This window comes from Scyliorhinus torazame, chromosome 14 (genome assembly GCF_047496885.1).
Source record: "Scyliorhinus torazame isolate Kashiwa2021f chromosome 14, sScyTor2.1, whole genome shotgun sequence".
NCBI classification, from domain to species: Eukaryota; Metazoa; Chordata; class Chondrichthyes; order Carcharhiniformes; family Scyliorhinidae; genus Scyliorhinus; species Scyliorhinus torazame.
The window spans coordinates 181,699,618-181,719,271 of record NC_092720.1 but is presented as its reverse complement, the minus strand read 5'-3'; the positions used below and the strand labels follow the sequence as shown (position 1 = coordinate 181,719,271).

Sequence of the window (19,654 nt, the reverse complement as noted above, 5' to 3'; positions counted from 1 at the left end):
ACCCCAATAGCAACAGTGGAACGAAAGAGGATTGGATTTTCCTCTTTGGAACAAAGAGTGTGAGACGGCGAATGAGAGGCGCTCCAAAGTGCAACTGGTACATGGACGGAGAAGTTCAATCGTGGAAATAGAGAGAGAGTTTGTTTGCACTGACAATATTCAGGAATGAGAGGAAAGGGACACAGGGTGAAATGGTTTCAAAAACCCAGCAAGGGACGATGCAACCAAGTTCCTCCGTAGAATACCCGTAACGCGGCACGTTGATCATGGCCATTCCAGCGAAACTGGTAATCGATGGTCAATCTAGCACACGTTAGCATGGCCAATCCACCGAACCTTCACATATTTGGACTGTGGGAGGGACCTCGATCAGGCGGAGAAAACCGATGCAGACAACGGGACAACGTCCAAATACCGTATGTTTGCGATGAATCAATAAATTGTTATGTATAATATATTATAGCGGTTGCATTGTTGTTTCTATAAGCCTGGGGATAAAGTGTATATATCCTTGTTGCAGGAACATTATTACGGAACCAAGGTTAAGGTATCCAAATTGTGTATTTACTAAAGTTGTAATTAGAGAGTCATAAAGTGTGAGCTATGATAGATTCCAAACAGTTGATGACCAAGTACATCAGCAGTTACAGACACCGGGAGAACGTCCAAATACCATATGTTTGGGACGATTCTCGAAATTGTTATCTATTATATATTATAGCGGGTGCAAAGTTATTTTTAGGAGCCTGGGTCAACGTGTATATATCCTTGTTGCAGGAACATTATTATGGAATAAACGTTAAGGCATCCAAAATGTGTATCTACTAAAGTTGTAATTAGAGAGTCAGAAAGTGTGGGCCATGATAGATTCCAAACAGGTAATGACCAAGTAAACCAGCGTCGACCGTAACATGTGGCGCCGTGATCGTATAGTGGTTAGTACTCTGCGTTGTGGCCGCAGCAACCTCGATTCGAATCCGAATCACGGCATCGATAAACTGGTATGTTTTCCAAAATGAACGGATGAGGAATTCTCTGTGTAAAGGACTCTTTCCAACGGGCTAATAGCTGAGTGCATGCTTCTGCTCCTGTTTGATGCCCCAGAATTCAAATGGTTGTGAAGAGTAGAAACTCCTCAGCTCCCGGTTTTATATTTAAACTATTATCATCAAGCATACTGCTCCGATTCTTGTCTTTTTGGAAGTGAAAACCGTCTCACTCAATTTCCTGCATCAGCTTATTCGGTAATTCACCCAAAATGTTCAAGCGTCTCAATCAAATACCCACGGACCATTCTGTAGACGCGGACAATAATTTTCGTCTCGATAGTCTCTCGATGTAAATGAATTTCCGGACATCTGGTCATGATGCAATGAGGAGAAGTGGGCAGAATTTTGGGAAATAGAGCCAGCTGGCAGTGGAGAAAATGGAAAGGAAGGCACACCAGAAAATCAAGCACCTGTTTTGTGAATGTTGGGAAACTCTTCGAGAAACAGAATCCGGGGAGAACGAAGACCGCTGCCCGACTGATTAGCGACAGTCAAGACACATTTCCTTTGGATAGGATTATTCGATACATTAACGGATATATTAGTACCCACGAAAACTCTCCTTACTGCACATCAGAAAATACAGTTTCATTTTAGTTTAATTGCGAATATCTGGAAGCAGAAAATAAAACAATGACTCGAATGTATCAGGCTGGAGGCGCATGATAGACAGGCCTAGGGATAATGGTGTTTTTTGTACTACGTCCCTCTGTGGGATCGAATCACGCACCTTGGTGTCTGCCAAATGCAGACATCCAGATTTCAAACAGTCAGCTCACAGCCACAGAGATAATGAATATTAATTTGGACTACCATAGAGAGACATACAACCGAATAGCAACAGTGGGACGAAAGGCGTCTAGATGTTTCTCTTTGGATCAAAGAGGATGAGACCGCCAATGAGAAGCGCTCCATAGAGCAACTGGTATGTAAGGACTCTTTACAACGGGTTAATGGCTGAGTGCATGCTTCTGCTCCTGTTTGATGCTCCAGAATTCAAACGGTTGTGAATAGGAGAATCTCCTCAGCTCCCCGTTTTATATTTGAACTATTATCATCAAACATACTCCTCCGGTTCTTGCCTTTTTGGAAGTAAAAACCGTCTCACTCAATTTGCTGCATCAGCTCCTTCGGTCATTCACACAAAATGTTCAAGTGTCAAATGAGAAGGACTGGGCCGAATTTTGGGAAATAGAGCCAGTTGGCAGTGGAGAAAAGTGAAATGAAGCGACACACGAAAATCAAGCACTATTTTGTGAATGTTGGGTAACACTTCGACAAACAGTATCCGGGGAGAACGAAGGGCTCTGCCTGACTGATCAGCGACAGTCAAGACACATTTCCCTTGTTTAAAATGATTCGAGAAATTAACTGACATTTAGAAACTAAGAAAACTGTCCTTACTGGACTCCGGAAAATACAGTTTCATTTTAGTTTCATTGCGATTATCGGGAGGCAGAAAATACAACAATGCTCGAATGTAGAAGGATAGAGGCGCGTTATTGACAGGGCTACGGATAATGGTGTAGTCTCTGTTCTGTGACACAACGTAACGCTGGGTTGAAACACAGACTCCGTTCTCTCTCCACAGATGCTGTCAGGCCTGCTGAGATTGCCCTGAGTTTTGTTATTTTTGTTCCAGATTGGTGCATCGGCAATAATTTGCGGCTCCGATGTGGACAAGATGAGACTGTTTCCATGATAATTTGGCATGTTTATTCAAGCAAAAGCAGCGTTTGTCGTCTCTGTGGCGCAATCGGTTAGCGCGCTCGGCTATGAACTGAAAATTTGGTGGTTCGATCCCACCCAGAGATTAAATATTATCCCACCCTCGGATGGTGTTTTTTATATCTCATCGCTCTGTGGGATCGAATCACCCACCATGGTGCTTTTTATATTTCATGCCACATTTGACTTGATTTCTTTCCTCCGTTTCCAATATTAAACACGCCAAATGTTGACATTCTGATTTTAAACCGTCAGTTCACATCCAAAGACATAATCAATATTAATTCGAAGTTCCAGAGAGAGACAATCACCCCAATAGCAACAGTGGGACGAAAGGGGCTTTGGTTTTCCACATTGGAACAAAGAGTGTGAGACGGCGACTGAGAGGCTCTCCAAAGTGCAACTGGTCTGTGTGCGGAGAAGTTCAATCGTGGAAAAAGAGAGAGTTTGTTAGCACTGACAATATTCAGGAATGAGAGGAAAGGGATACAGGGTGAAATGGTTTCAAAAAGATCAGCAAGGGACGATGCAACCAAGGTGCTCCGTAGAATACACGTATCCAGCTAAAATGGTAATCGATGGTCATAGAACATAGAACATACAGCGCAGTACAGGCCCTTCGGCCCACGATGTTGCACCGAAACAAATGCCATCTAACCTACACTATGCCATTATCATCCATATGTTTATCAAATAAACTTTTAAATGCCCTCAATGTTGGCGAGTTCACTACTGTAGCAGGTAGGGCATTCCACGGCCTCACTACTCTTTGAGTAAAGAACCTACCTCTGACCTCTGTCCTATATCTAGTACCCCTCAGTTTAAAGCTATGTCCCCTCGTGCCAGCCATTTCCATCCACGGGAGAAGGCTCCCACTGTCCACCCTATCCAACACCCTGATCATTTTGTATGCCTCTATTAAGTCTCCTCTTAACCTTCTTCTCTCCAACGAAAACAACCTCAAGTCCATCAGCCTTTCCTCATAAGATTTTCCCTCCATACCAGGCAACATCCTGGTAAATCTCCTCTGCACCCGCTCCAAAGCCTCCACGTCCTTCCTATAATGCGGTGACCAGAACTGTACGCAATACTCCAAATGCGGCCGTACCAGAGTTCTGTACAGCTGCAACATGATGGTCAATCTGGCACACGTTAGCATGACCAATCCAACGAACCTTCACATCTTTGGACTGAGGGATTGACCTCGATCAGACGGAGAAAACCGATGCAGACACCGGGACAACGTCCAAATACCATATGTTTGCGATGAATCAAGAAATTGTTATGTATTATATATTATAGCGATTGCACTGTTTTTTTATAAGCCTGGGGATAAAGTGTATATATCCTTGTTACAGGAACATTATTACAGAACCAAGGTTAAGGTATCCGAATTGTGTATTTACTAAAGTTGTAATTAGAGAGTTATAAAGTGTCAGCTATGCGAGATTCCAAACAGTTGATGACCAAGTACATCAGCAGTTACACGTTGATTTGCCGTCTCTGTGGCGCAATCGGTTATCGCGCTCGGCTGTGAACCGAAAAGATGGTGGTTCCATCCCACCCAGAGATCAAGTATTATCCCACCCTCGGATGATGTCTTTTATATCTCATCCCTCTGTGGGATAGAAGCACCCACCATGGTGCTTTTTATATTTCATGCCACATTGACATGATTTCTTTCCTCCGGTTCCACTATTAAACACGCCAAATGTTGTCATTCTGATTTTAAACCGTCAGTTCACATCCAAAGAGTTAATCAGTATGAATTTGATGTTCTAGAGAGAGATATTCACCCCAATAGCAACAGTGGGACGAAAGGGGCCTAGATTTTCCTCTTTGGAACATAGAGTGTGAGACGGCGAATGAGAGGCGCTCCAACGTGCAACTGGTATGTGGGCGGAGAAGTTCAATCGTGGAAATAGAGAGAGAGTTTGTTTGCACTGACAATATTCAGGAATGAGAGGAAAGGGATACAGGGTGAAATGGTTTCGGAAAAACCAACAAGGGACGATGCAACCAAGTTCCTCCGTAGAATACCCGTAACGCGGCACGTTTATCATGGCCAACCCAGCGAAACTGGTAATCGATGTTCAATCTGGCACACGTCAGCATAACCAATCCACCGAACCTTCACATATTTGGACTGTGGAAGGGACCTCAATCAGGCGGAGAAAACCGATGCAGACACCGGGACAACGTCCAAATACCGTATGTTTGAGATGAATCAAGAAATTGTTATGTATTATATATTATAGCTATTGCATTATTATTTTTATAAGCATGGGGATAAAGTGTACATATCCTTGTTGCAGGAACGTTATTACGGAACCAAGGTTAAGGTATCCAAATTGTGTATTTACTAAAGTTGTACTTAGAGAATCATAAACTGTGAGCTATGATAGATTCCAAACAGTTGATGATCAAATACATCAGCAGCTACAGGTTGCGTCGGCAGTAACATAAGCGCCGTGATCGTATAGTGGTTAGTACTCTGCGTTGTGGCCGCAGCAACCTTGGTTCGAATCCGAGTCACGGCAGCGATATATTGATATGTTTTCCCAAATGAACAGATGAGGAATTCTCTGTGTAAAGGACTCTTTACAACGGGTTAATAATTGAGTGCATGCTTCTGCTCCTGTTTGATGCTCCAGAATTCAAACGGTTGTGAATAGGAGAATATCCTGAGCTCCGAGTTTTATATTTTAACGATTATCATCAAGAATACTCCACCGGTTCTTGTCTTTTTGGAAGTGAAACCCGTCTCAGTCAATTTGCTGCATCAGCTTCTTCGGTAATTCACCCAAAATGTTCAAGTGTCTCAACCAAATACCCACCGACCATTCTGTAGACGAGGACAATAATCTTGGTCTCGATAGTCTCTCCATATCAATGAATTTCCGGACATCTGGTCATGGAGCAATGAGGAGAAGTGGGCAGAATTGTGGGAAATAGAGCCAGTTGGCAGTGAAGAAAATGGAAAGGAAGCGACGCACGAAAATCAAGCCCCTGTTTTGTGAATGTTGGGAAACACTTCGATAAACAGAATCCGGGGAGAACGAAGAGCGCTGCCCGACTGATCAGCGACAGTCAATACACATTTCCTTCGGTTAGGATTCTTCGATACATTTACGGATATTTAGAACCCAAGAAAACTGTTCTTGCTGCACATCAGAAAATACAGTTTCATTTTAGTTTATCTGCGAATATCTGGAAGCAGAAAATAAATCAATGGCTCGTATGTATAAGGCTGGAGGCGCATTCTCGACAGACCTACGGATAATGGTGTTTTTTGTACCTCGTCCCTCTGTGGGATCGAATCACGCACCTTGGTGTTTTTGTAGTTCATGCTACCGTGATTTGATTTCTTTCTCCCGGCTCCAACATTAAGCACGTCAAATGCTGACATCCGGATTTTAAACAGTCAGTTCACACCCAAAGAGATAATGAATATTATTTTGAGCTACCATAGAGAGACATACATCCCAAAAGCAACAGTGGGACGAAAGATGTCTAGATTTTTCTCTTTGGATCAAAGAGGATGAGACCGCCAATGAGAGGGAGCTCCATCGTGCAACTGGTATGTGGGCGGAGAAGTTCAATCGTGGAAATATAGAGAGAGTTTGTTTGCACTGATAATATTCAGGAATGAGAGAAAAGGAATACAGGGAGAAATGATTTCAAAAAATCAGCATGAGACAAAGTGACCAAGTTCCTCAGTAGAATACCCGTAACCGGCACGTTGGGCATGGCCAATCCTGCGAAATTGCTGATCTATGGACAATCTGGCACACTTTAGCATGGCCAATCCACCGAACCTTCACATCTTTAGACAGTGTGAGGGACCTCGTGCAGGCGGAGAAAACCGATGCAGACACCGGGAGAACGTCCAAATACCATATGTTTGGGATGAATATCGAAATTGTTTTCTATTATATATTATAGCCATTGCATTGTTATTTTTATGAGCCTCCGTTAAAGTGTATCTATCCTTGTTGCAGGAACATTATTATGGAACCAAGGTTATGTCATCCAAACTTGTGTATCTACTAAAGATGTAATTAGAGAGTAATAAACTGTGGGTCATGAAAGATTCCAAACAGTTGATGACCACGTACATCGACAGTTGGAAAAGCTCCTAGGCGGTAACGTGTTGCGCCGTGATCGTCTGCTGTTTCGTATTCTGCGTTGTGGCCGCAGCAACCTCGTTTCGAATCCGAGTCACGGCAGCAGTAAGTTGATGGGTTTTTCTCAAATGAACTGATGAGGAATCTCTGTGCAAAGGACTCTTTAAAACGGGTTCACAGATGAATGCATGCTTCTGCTCCTGTTTGATGCTCCGGAATTCAAACGGTTGCGAATACGATAATCTCTTAAGCTCCCGGTCTTTTATTTTAACTATTATCATCAAAAACACTCCTCAGGTTCTTGTCTGTTTGGAAGTGAAAACAGTCGCTCTCAATTTGCTGCATCAGCTTCTTTGGCCATTCACCCCAAATTTTCAAGTGCCCCAACCAAATACCCACTGAACCTTCTGTATACTCGGAGAATAATCTTGGTCTCGATAGTTCCTCCATATAAATGAATTTCCTGACATCTGGTCATGATGCAATGAGGACGAGAGGGCAGAATTTGGGGAAATAATGCCAGTTGGCAATGGACAAATCGGAAACGAAGTGACAGACGAACATCAAGCACCAGTTTTGTGAATGTTGGGAAATACTTCGAGAAACAGAATCTGGGAGAACGAAGGGGGCCGCCCGAATGATCAGCGATAGTGACGACACATTTTTTTTGGTTAGAATGATTCGAGAAAGCAACTGAAATTTAGAAACTAAGAAATCTGTCCTTACTGCACACCAGAAAATCCAGTATAATGTTAGTCTCATTGCGATTATCGGGAGGGAGAAAATACAACAATGCTCGAATGTAAAAGGATAGAGGCGCGTTATTGACAGGGCTACGGTTAATGGTGTAGTCATTGTTCAGTGGCACAAAGGCTTGAAACACAGACTCCGTTCTCTCGCCACAGATGCTGTCAGACCTGCTGAGATTGCCCTCCGTTTTGTTATTTTTGTTCCAGATTGGTGCATCGGCAATCATTTGCTGCTCCGATGTGGACAAGATGAGACTGTTTCCATGATAATTTGGCATGTTTAGTCAAGCAAAAGCAGCATTTGTCGTCTCTGTGGCGCAATCGGTTAGCGCTCTCGGCTAGGAACTGAAAAGTTGGTGGTGCGATCCCACCTAGAGATTAAGTATTATCCCACCCTCGGATAGTGTTTTCTATATCTCATCCCTCTGTGGGATCGAATCACCCACCATGTTGATTTTTATATTTCGTGCCACATTGACTAGATTTCTTTCCTCCGGTTCCAATATTAAACACGCCAAATGTTGTATTTCTGATTTTAAACCGTCAGTTGACATCCAAAGAGTTAATCAATATTAATTTGAAGTTCCAGAGAGAGAGAATCACCCCAATAGCAACAGTGGAACGAAAGAGGATTGGATTTTCCTCTTTGGAACAAAGAGTGTGAGACGGCGAATGAGAGGCGCTCCAAAGTGCAACTGGTACATGGACGGAGAAGTTCAATCGTGGAAATAGAGAGAGAGTTTGTTTGCACTGACAATATTCAGGAATGAGAGGAAAGGGACACAGGGTGAAATGGTTTCAAAAACCCAGCAAGGGACGATGCAACCAAGTTCCTCCGTAGAATACCCGTAACGCGGCACGTTGATCATGGCCATTCCAGCGAAACTGGTAATCGATGGTCAATCTAGCACACGTTAGCATGGCCAATCCACCGAACCTTCACATATTTGGACTGTGGGCGGGACCTCGATCAGGCGGAGAAAACCGATGCAGACACCGGGACAACGTCCAAATACCGTATGTTTGCGATGAATCAATAAATTGTTATGTATAATATATTATAGCGGTTGCATTGTTGTTTCTATAAGCCTGGGGATAAAGTGTATATATCCTTGTTGCAGGAACATTATTACGGAACCAAGGTTAAGGTATCCAAATTGTGTATTTACTAAAGTTGTAATTAGAGAGTCATAAAGTGTGAGCTATGATAGATTCCAAACAGTTGATGACCAAGTACATCAGCAGTTACAGACACCGGGAGAACGTCCAAATACCATATGTTTGGGACGATTCTCGAAATTGTTATCTATTATATATTATAGCGGTGCAAAGTTATTTTTAGGAGCCTGGGTCAACGTGTATATATCCTTGTTGCAGGAACATTATTATGGAATAAACGTTAAGGCATCCAAAATGTGTATCTACTAAAGTTGTAATTAGAGAGTCAGAAAGTGTGGGCCATGATAGATTCCAATCAGGTAATGACCAAGTAAACCAGCGTCGACCGTAACATGTGGCGCCGTGATCGTATAGTGGTTAGTACTCTGCGTTATGGCCGCAGCAACCTCGATTCGAATCCGAGTCACGGCATCGATAAACTGGTATGTTTTCCAAAATGAACGGATGAGGAATTCTCTGTGTAAAGGACTCTTTCCAACGGGCTAATAGCTGAGTGCATGCTTCTGCTCCTGTTTGATGCCCCAGAATTCAAATGGTTGTGAAGAGTAGAAACTCCTCAGCTCCCCGTTTTATATTTAAACTATTATCATCAAGCATACTCCTCCGATTCTTGTCTTTTTGGAAGTGAAAACCGTCTCACTCAATTTGCTGCATCAGCTTATTCGGTAATTCACCCAAAATGTTCAAGCGTCTCAATCAAATACCCACGGACCATTCTGTAGACGCGGACAATAATTTTCGTCTCGATAGTCTCTCGATGTAAATGAATTTCCGGACATCTGGTCATGATGCAATGAGGAGAAGTGGGCAGAATTTTGGGAAATAGAGCCAGCTGGCAGTGGAGAAAATGGAAAGGAAGGCACACCAGAAAATCAAGCACCTGTTTTGTGAATGTTGGGAAACTCTTCGAGAAACAGAATCCGGGGAGAACGAAGACCGCTGCCCGACTGATTAGCGACAGTGAAGACACATTTCCTTTGGATAGGATTATTCGATACATTAACGGATATATTAGTACCCACGAAAACTCTCCTTACTGCACATCAGAAAATACAGTTTCATTTTAGTTTAATTGCGAATATCTGGAAGCAGAAAATAAAACAATGACTCGAATGTATCAGGCTGGAGGCGCATGATAGACAGGCCTAGGGATAATGGTGTTTTTTGTACTACGTCCCTCTGTGGGATCGAATCACGCACCTTGGTGTCTGCCAAATGCAGACATCCAGATTTCAAACAGTCAGCTCACAGCCACAGAGATAATGAATATTAATTTGGACTACCATAGAGAGACATACAACCGAATAGCAACAGTGGGACGAAAGGCGTCTAGATGTTTCTCTTTGGATCAAAGAGGATGAGACCGCCAATGAGAAGCGCTCCATAGAGCAACTGGTATGTAAGGACTCTTTACAACGGGTTAATGGCTGAGTGCATGCTTCTGCTCCTGTTTGATGCTCCAGAATTCAAACGGTTGTGAATAGGAGAATCTCCTCAGCTCCCCGTTTTATATTTGAACTATTATCATCAAACATACTCCTCCGGTTCTTGCCTTTTTGGAAGTAAAAACCGTCTCACTCAATTTGCTGCATCAGCTCCTTCGGTCATTCACACAAAATGTTCAAGTGTCAAATGAGAAGGACTGGGCCGAATTTTGGGAAATAGAGCCAGTTGGCAGTGGAGAAAAGTGAAATGAAGCGACACACGAAAATCAAGCACTATTTTGTGAATGTTGGGTAACACTTCGACAAACAGTATCCGGGGAGAACGAAGGGCTCTGCCTGACTGATCAGCGACAGTCAAGACACATTTCCCTTGTTTAAAATGATTCGAGAAATTAACTGACATTTAAAAACTAAGAAAACTGTCCTTACTGGACTCCGGAAAATACAGTTTCATTTTAGTTTCATTGCGATTATCGGGAGGCAGAAAATACAACAATGCTCGAATGTAGAAGGATAGAGGCGCGTTATTGACAGGGCTACGGATAATGGTGTAGTCTCTGTTCTGTGACACAACGTAACGCTGGGTTGAAACACAGACTCCGTTCTCTCTCCACAGATGCTGTCAGGCCTGCTGAGATTGCCCTGAGTTTTGTTATTTTTGTTCCAGATTGGTGCATCGGCAATAATTTGCGGCTCCGATGTGGACAAGATGAGACTGTTTCCATGATAATTTGGCATGTTTATTCAAGCAAAAGCAGCGTTTGTCGTCTCTGTGGCGCAATCGGTTAGCGCGCTCGGCTATGAACTGAAAATTTGGTGGTTCGATCCCACCCAGAGATTAAATATTATCCCACCCTCGGATGGTGTTTTTTATATCTCATCGCTCTGTGGGATCGAATCACCCACCATGGTGCTTTTTATATTTCATGCCACATTTGACTTGATTTCTTTCCTCCGGTTCCAATATTAAACACGCCAAATGTTGATATTCTGATTTTAAACCGTCAGTTCACATCCAAAGACATAATCAATATTAATTCGAAGTTCCAGAGAGAGACAATCACCCCAATAGCAACAGTGGGACGAAAGGGGCTTTGGTTTTCCACATTGGAACAAAGAGTGTGAGACGGCGACTGAGAGGCTCTCCAAAGTGCAACTGGTCTGTGTGCGGAGAAGTTCAATCGTGGAAAAAGAGAGACTTTGTTAGCACTGACAATATTCAGGAATGAGAGGAAAGGGATACAGGGTGAAATGGTTTCAAAAAGATCAGCAAGGGACGATGCAACCAAGGTGCTCCGTAGAATACACGTATCCAGCTAAAATGGTAATCGATGGTCATAGAACATAGAACAATACAGCGCAGTACAGGCCCTTCGGCCCACGATGTTGCACCGAAACAAATGCCATCTAACCTACACTATGCCATTATCATCCATATGTTTATCAAATAAACTTTTAAATGCCCTCAATGTTGGCGAGTTCACTACTGTAGCAGGTTGGGCATTCCACGGCCTCACTACTCTTTGAGTAAAGAACATACCTCTGACCTCTGTCCTATATCTAGTACCCCTCAGTTTAAAGCTATGTCCCCTCGTGCCAGCCATTTCCATCCACGGGAGAAGGCTCCCACTGTCCACCCTATCCAACACCCTGATCATTTTGTATGCCTCTATTAAGTCTCCTCTTAACCTTCTTCTCTCCAACGAAAACAACCTCAAGTCCATCAGCCTTTCCTCATAAGATTTTCCCTCCATACCAGGCAACATCCTGGTAAATCTCCTCTGCACCCGCTCCAAAGCCTCCACGTCCTTCCTATAATGCGGTGACCAGAACTGTGCGCAATACTCCAAATGCGGCCGTACCAGAGTTCTGTACAGCTGCAACATGATGGTCAATCTGGCACACGTTAGCATGACCAATCCAACGAACCTTCACATCTTTGGACTGAGGGATTGACCTCGATCAGACGGAGAAAACCGATGCAGACACCGGGACAACGTCCAAATACCATATGTTTGCGATGAATCAAGAAATTGTTATGTATTATATATTATAGCGATTGCACTGTTTTTTTATAAGCCTGGGGATAAAGTGTATATATCCTTGTTGCAGGAACATTATTACAGAACCAAGGTTAAGGTATCCGAATTGTGTATTTACTAAAGTTGTAATTAGAGAGTTATAAAGTGTCAGCTATGCGAGATTCCAAACAGTTGATGACCAAGTACATCAGCAGTTACACGTTGATTAGCCGTCTCTGTGGCGCAATCGGTTATCGCGCTCGGCTGTGAACCGAAAAGTTGGTGACTCCATCCCACCCAGAGATCAAGTATTATCCCGCCCTCGGATGATGTCTTTTATATCTCATCCCTCTGTGGGATAGAAGTACCCACCATGGTGCTTTTTATATTTCATGCCACATTGACATGATTTATTTCCTCCGGTTCCACTATTAAACACGCCAAATGTTGTCATTCTGATTTTAAACCGTCAGTTCACATCCAAAGAGTTAATCAGTATGAATTTGATGTTCTAGAGAGAGATATTCACCCCAATAGCAACAGTGGGACGAAAGGGGCCTAGATTTTCCTCTTTGGAACATAGAGTGTGAGACGGCGAATGAGAGGCGCTCCAACGTGCAACTGGTATGTGGGCGGAGAAGTTCAATCGTGGAAATAGAGAGAGAGTTTGTTTGCACTGACAATATTCAGGAATGAGAGGAAAGGGATACAGGGTGAAATGGTTTCAGAAAAACCAACAAGGGACGATGCAACCAAGTTCCTCCGTAGAATACCCGTAACGCGGCACGTTTATCATGGCCAACCCAGCGAAACTGGTAATCGATGTTCAATCTGGCACACGTCAGCATAACCAATCCACCGAACCTTCACATATTTGGACTGTGGAAGGGACCTCAATCAGGCGGAGAAAACCGATGCAGACACCGGGACAACGTCCAAATACCGTATGTTTGAGATGAATCAAGAAATTGTTATGTATTATATATTATAGCGGTTGCATTATTATTTTTATAAGCATGGGGATAAAGTGTATATATCCTTGTTGCAGGAACGTTATTACGGAACCAAGGTTAAGGTATCCAAATTGTGTATTTACTAAAGTTGTACTTAGAGAGTCATAAACTGTGAGCTATGATAGATTCCAAACAGTTGGTGATCAAATACATCAGCAGCTACAGGTTGCGTCGGCGGTAACATAAGCGCCGTGATCGTATAGTGGTTAGTACTCTGCGTTGTGGCCGCAGCAACCTTGGTTCGAATCCGAGTCACGGCAGCGATACATTGATATGTTTTCCCAAATGAACAGATGAGGAATTCTCTGTGTAAAGGACTCTTTACAACGGGTTAATAATTGAGTGCATGCTTCTGCTCCTGTTTGATGCTCCAGAATTCAAACGGTTGTGAATAGGAGAATATCCTGAGCTCCGAGTTTTATATTTTAACGATTATCATCAAGAATACTCCACCGGTTCTTGACTTTTTGGAAGTGAAACCCGTCTCAGTCAATTTGCTGCATCAGCTTCTTCGGTAATTCACCCAAAATGTTCAAGTGTCTCAACCAAATACCCACCGACCATTCTGTAGACGAGGACAATAATCTTGGTCTCGATAGTCTCTCCATATCAATGAATTTCCGGACATCTGGTCATGGAGCAATGAGGAGAAGTGGGCAGAATTGTGGGAAATAGAGCCAGTTGGCAGTGGAGAAAATGGAAAGGAAGCGACGCACGAAAATCAAGCCCCTGTTTTGTGAATGTTGGGAAACACTTCGAGAAACAGAATCCGGGGAGAACGAAGAGCGCTGCCCGACTGATCAGCGACAGTCAATACACATTTCCTTCGGTTAGGATTCTTCGATACATTTACGGATATTTAGAACCCAAGAAAACTGTTCTTGCTGCACATCAGAAAATACAGTTTCATTTTAGTTTATCTGCGAATATCTGGAAGCAGAAAATAAATCAATGGCTCGTATGTATAAGGCTGGAGGCGCATTCTCGACAGACCTACGGATAATGGTGTTTTTTGTACCTCGTCCCTCTGTGGGATCGAATCACGCACCTTGGTGTTTTTGTAGTTCATGCTACCGTGATTTGATTTCTTTCTCCCGGCTCCAACATTAAGCACGTCAAATGCTGACATCCGGATTTTAAACAGTCAGTTCACACCCAAAGAGATAATGAATATTATTTTGAGCTACCATAGAGAGACATACATCCCAAAAGCAACAGTGGGACGAAAGATGTCTAGATTTTTCTCTTTGGATCAAAGAGGATGAGACCGCCAATGAGAGGGAGCTCCATCGTGCAACTGGTATGTGGGCGGAGAAGTTCAATCGTGGAAATATAGAGAGAGTTTGTTTGCACTGATAATATTCAGGAATGAGAGGAAAGGAATACAGGGAGAAATGATTTCAAAAAATCAGCATGAGACAAAGTGACCAAGTTCCTCAGTAGAATACACGTAACCGGCACGTTGGGCATGGCCAATCCTGCGAAATTGCTGATCTATGGACAATCTGGCACACTTTAGCATGGCCAATCCACCGAACCTTCACATCTTTAGACAGTGTGAGGGACCTCGTGCAGGCGGAGAAAACCGATGCAGACACCGGGAGAACGTCCAAATACCATATGTTTGGGATGAATATCGAAATTGTTTTCTATTATATGTTATAGCCATTGCATTGTTATTTTTATGAGCCTCCGTTAAAGTGTATCTATCCTTGTTGCAGGAACATTATTATGGAACCAAGGTTAAGTCATCCAAACTTGTGTATCTACTAAAGATGTAATTAGAGAGTAATAAACTGTGGGTCATGAAAGATTCCAAACAGTTGATGACCACGTACATCGACAGTTGGAAAAGCTCCTAGGCGCTAACGTGTTGCGCCGTGATCGTCTACTGTTTCGTATTCTGCGTTGTGGCCGCAGCAACTTCGTTTCGAATCCGAGTCACGGCAGCGATAAGTTGATGGGTTGTTCTCAAATGAACTGATGAGGAATCTCTGTGCAAAGGACTCTTTAAAACGGGTTCACAGATGAATGCATGCTTCTGCTCCTGTTTGATGCTCCGGAATTCAAACGGTTGCGAATACGATAGTCTCTAAAGCTCCCGGTCTTTTATTTTAACTATTATCATCAAAAACACTCCTCAGGTTCTTGTCTGTTTGGAAGTGAAAACAGTCGCTCTCAATTTGCTGCATCAGCTTCTTTGGCCATTCACCCCAAATTTTCAAGTGCCCCAACCAAATACCCACTGAACCTTCTGTATACTCGGAGAATAATCTTGGTCTCGATAGTTCCTCCATATAAATGAATTTCCTGACATCTGGTCATGATGCAATGAGGACGAGAGGGCAGAATTTTGGGAAATAATGCCAGTTGGCAATGGACAAATCGGAAACGAAGTGACAGACGAACATCAAGCACCAGTTTTGTGAATGTTGGGAAATACTTCGAGAAACAGAATCTGGGAGAACGAAGGGGGCCGCCCGAATGATCAGCGATAGTGACGACACATTTTTTTTGGTTAGAATGATTCGAGAAAGCAACTGAAATTTAGAAACTAAGAAATCTGTCCTTACTGCACACCAGAAAATCCAGTATAATGTTAGTCTCATTGCGATTATCGGGAGGGAGAAAATACAACAATGCTCGAATGTAAAAGGTTAGAGGCGCGTTATTGAAAGGGCTACGGTTAATGGTGTAGTCATTGTTCAGTGGCACAAAGGCTTGAAACACAGACTCCGTTCTCTCGCCACAGATGCTGTCAGACCTGCTGAGATTGCCCTGCGTTTTGTTATTTTTGTTCCAGATTGGTGCATCGGCAATCATTTGCTGCTCCGATGTGGACAAGATGAGACTGTTTCCATGATAATTTGGCATGTTTAGTCAAGCAAAAGCAGCATTTGTCGTCTCTGTGGCGCAATCGGTTAGCGCTCTCGGCTAGGAACTGAAAAGTTGGTGGTGCGATCCCACCTAGAGATTAAGTATTATCCCACCCTCGGATAGTGTTTTCTGTATCTCATCCCTCTGTGGGATCGAATCACCCACCATGTTGATTTTTATATTTCGTGCCACATTGACTAGATTTCTTTCCTCCGGTTCCAATATTAAACACGCCAAATGTTGTATTTCTGATTTTAAACCGTCAGTTGACATCCAAAGAGTTAATCAATATTAATTTGAAGTTCCAGAGAGAGAGAATCACCCCAACAGCAACAGTGGAACGAAAGAGGATTGGATTTTCCTCTTTGGAACAAAGAGTGTGAGACGGCGAATGAGAGGCGCTCCAAAGTGCAACTGGTACATGAACGGAGAAGTTCAATCGTGGAAATAGAGCGAGAGTTTGTTTGCACTGACAATATTCAGGAATGAGAGGAAAGGGACACAGGGTGAAATGGTTTCAAAAACCCAGCAAGGGACGATGCAACCAAGTTCCTCCGTAGAATACCCGTAACGCGGCACGTTGATCATGGCCATTCCAGCGAAACTGGTAATCGATGGTCAATCTAGCACACGTTAGCATGGCCAATCCACCGAACCTTCACATATTTGGACTGTGGGAGGGACCTCGATCAGGCGGAGAAAACCGATGCAGACACCGGGACAACGTCCAAATACCGTATGTTTGCGATGAATCAATAAATTGTTATGTATTATATATTATAGCGGTTGCATTGTTGTTTCTATAAGCCTGGGGATAAAGTGTATATATCCTTGTTGCAGGAACATTATTACGGAACCAAGGTTAAGGTATCCAAATTGTGTATTTACTAAAGTTGTAATTAGAGAGTCATAAAGTGTGAGCTATGATAGATTCCAAACAGTTGATGACCAAGTACATCAGCAGTTACAGACACTGGGAGAACGTCCAAATACCATATGTTTGGGACGATTCTCGAAATTGTTATCTATTATATATTATAGCGGGTGCAAAGTTATTTTTAGGAGTCTGGGTCAACGTGTATATATCCTTGTTGCAGGAACATTATTATGGAATCAACGTTAAGGCATCCAAAATGTGTATCTACTAAAGTTGTAATTAGAGAGTCAGAAAGTGTGGGCCATGATAGATTCCAAACAGGTAATGACCAAGTAAACCAGCGTCGGCCGTAACATGTGGCGCCGTGATCGTATAGTGCTTAGTACTCTGCGTTGTGGCCGCAGCAACCTCGGTTCGAATCCGAGTCGCGGCATCGATAAACTGGTATGTTTTCCAAAATGAACGGATAAGGAATTCTCTGTATAAAGGATTTTTTACAACGGGTTAATAGCTGAGTGCATGCTTCTGCTCCTGTTTGATGCCCCAGAATTCAAATGGTTGTGAAGAGTAGAAACTCCTCAGCTCCCGGTTTTATATTTAAACTATTATCATCAAGCATACTCCTCCGATTCTTGTCTTTTTGGAAGTGAAAACCGTCTCACTCAATTTGCTGCATCAGTTTATTCGGCAATTCACCCAAAATGTTCAAGCGTCTCAATCAAATACCCACGGACCATTCTGTAGACGCGGACAATAATTTTCGTCTCGATAGTCTCTCGATGTAAATGAATTTCCGGACATCTGGTCATGATGCAATGAGGAGAAGTGGGCAGAATTTTGGGAAATAGAGCCAGCTGGCAGTGGAGAAAATGGAAAGGAAGGCACACCAGAAAATCAAGCACCTGTTTTGTGAATGTTGGGAAACTCTTCGAGAAACAGAATCCGGGGAGAACGAAGACCGCTGTCCGACTGATTAGCGACAGTCAAGACACATTTCCTTTGGATAGGATTATTCGATACATTAACGGATATATTAGTACCCACTAAAACTCTCCTTACTGCACATCAGAAAATACAGTTTCATTTTAGTTTAATTGCGAATATCTGCAAGCAGAAAATAAAACAATGACTCGAATGTATCAGGCTGGAGGCGCATGATAGACAGGCCTAGGGATAATGGTGTTTTTTGTACTACGTCCCTCTGTGGGATCGAATCACGCACCTTGGTGTCAGCCAAATGCAGACATCCAGATTTCAAACAGTCAGCTCACAGCCACAGAGATAATGAATATTATTTTGGACTACCATAGAGAGACATACAACCGAAAAGCAACAGTGGGACGAAAGGTGTCTAGATGTTTCTCTTTGGATCAAAGAGGATGAGACCGCCAATGAGAGGCGCTCCATAGAGCAACTGGTATGTAAGGATTCTTTACAACGGGTTAATGGCTGAGTGCATGCTTCTGCTCCTGTTTGATGCTCCAGAATTCAAACGGTTGTGAATAGGAGAATCTCCTCAGCTCCCCGTTTTATATTTGAACTATTATCATCAAACATACTCCTCCGGTTCTTGCCTTTTTGGAAGTAAAAACCGTCTCACTCAATTTGCTGCATCAGCTCCTTCGGTCATTCACACAAAATGTTCAAGTGTCAAATGAGAAGGACTGGGCCGAATTTTGGGAAATAGAGCCAGTTGGCAGTGGAGAAAAGTGAAATGAAGCGACACACGAAAATCAAGCACTATTTTGTGAATGTTGGGTAACACTTCGACAAACAGTATCCAGGGAGAACGAAGGGCTCTGCCTGACTGATCAGCGACAGTCAAGACACATTTCCCTTGTTTAAAATGATTCGAGAAATTAACTGACATTTAGAAACTAAGAAAACTGTCCTTACTGGACTCCGGAAAATACAGTTTCATTTTAGTTTCATTGCGATTATCGGGAGGCAGAAAATACAACAATGCTCGAATGTAGAAGGATAGAGGCGCGTTATTGACAGGGCTACGGATAATGGTGTAGTCTCTGTTCTGTGACACAACGTAACGCTGGGCTGAAACACAGACTCCGTTTTCTCTCCACAGATGCTGTCAGGCCTGCTGAGATTGCCCTGAGTTTTGTTATTTTTGTTCCAGATTGGTGCATCGGCAATAATTTGCGGCTCCGATGTGGACAAGCTGAGACTGTTTCCATGATAATTTGGCATGTTTATTCAAGCAAAAGCAGCGTTTGTCGTCTCTGTGGCGCCATCGGTTAGCGCGCTCGGCTATGAACTGAAAATTTGGTGGTTCGATCCCACCCAGAGATTAAATATTATCCCACCCTCGGATGGTGTTTTTTATATCTCATCGCTCTGTGGGATCGAATCACCCACCATGGTGCTTTTTATATTTCATGCCACATTTGACTTGATTTCTTTCCTCCGGTTCCAATATTAAACACGCCAAATGTTGACATTCTGATTTTAAACCGTCAGTTCACATCCAAAGACATAATCAATATTAATTTGAACTACCAGAGAGGCATTCACCCCAAAAGCAACAGTGGGACGAAAGGGGTCTCGATTTTTCACTTTGGATGAAAGAGGATG

At 43.0% G+C, this 19,654-nt stretch overlaps 4 non-coding genes across 4 annotated transcripts; all 4 read left to right on the top strand.

The window, feature by feature from the left end:
* The first annotated feature begins 2,790 nt into the window (after positions 1–2,790).
* Positions 2,791–2,864, top strand: trnah-aug (transfer RNA histidin (anticodon AUG)). The gene has a single exon. It is a non-coding gene; the product is annotated as a tRNA-His (tRNA).
* Positions 2,865–5,245: 2,381 nt separating this feature from the next.
* trnah-gug (transfer RNA histidin (anticodon GUG)) lies at positions 5,246–5,317 on the top strand. Its single transcript has one exon. It is a non-coding gene; the product is annotated as a tRNA-His (tRNA).
* Positions 5,318–11,043: 5,726 nt separating this feature from the next.
* Positions 11,044–11,117, top strand: trnah-aug (transfer RNA histidin (anticodon AUG)). Its single transcript has one exon. It is a non-coding gene; the product is annotated as a tRNA-His (tRNA).
* A 2,382-nt stretch (positions 11,118–13,499) lies between these two features.
* On the top strand, positions 13,500–13,571 carry trnah-gug (transfer RNA histidin (anticodon GUG)). Its single transcript has one exon. It is a non-coding gene; the product is annotated as a tRNA-His (tRNA).
* The last annotated feature ends 6,083 nt before the right edge of the window (positions 13,572–19,654 follow it).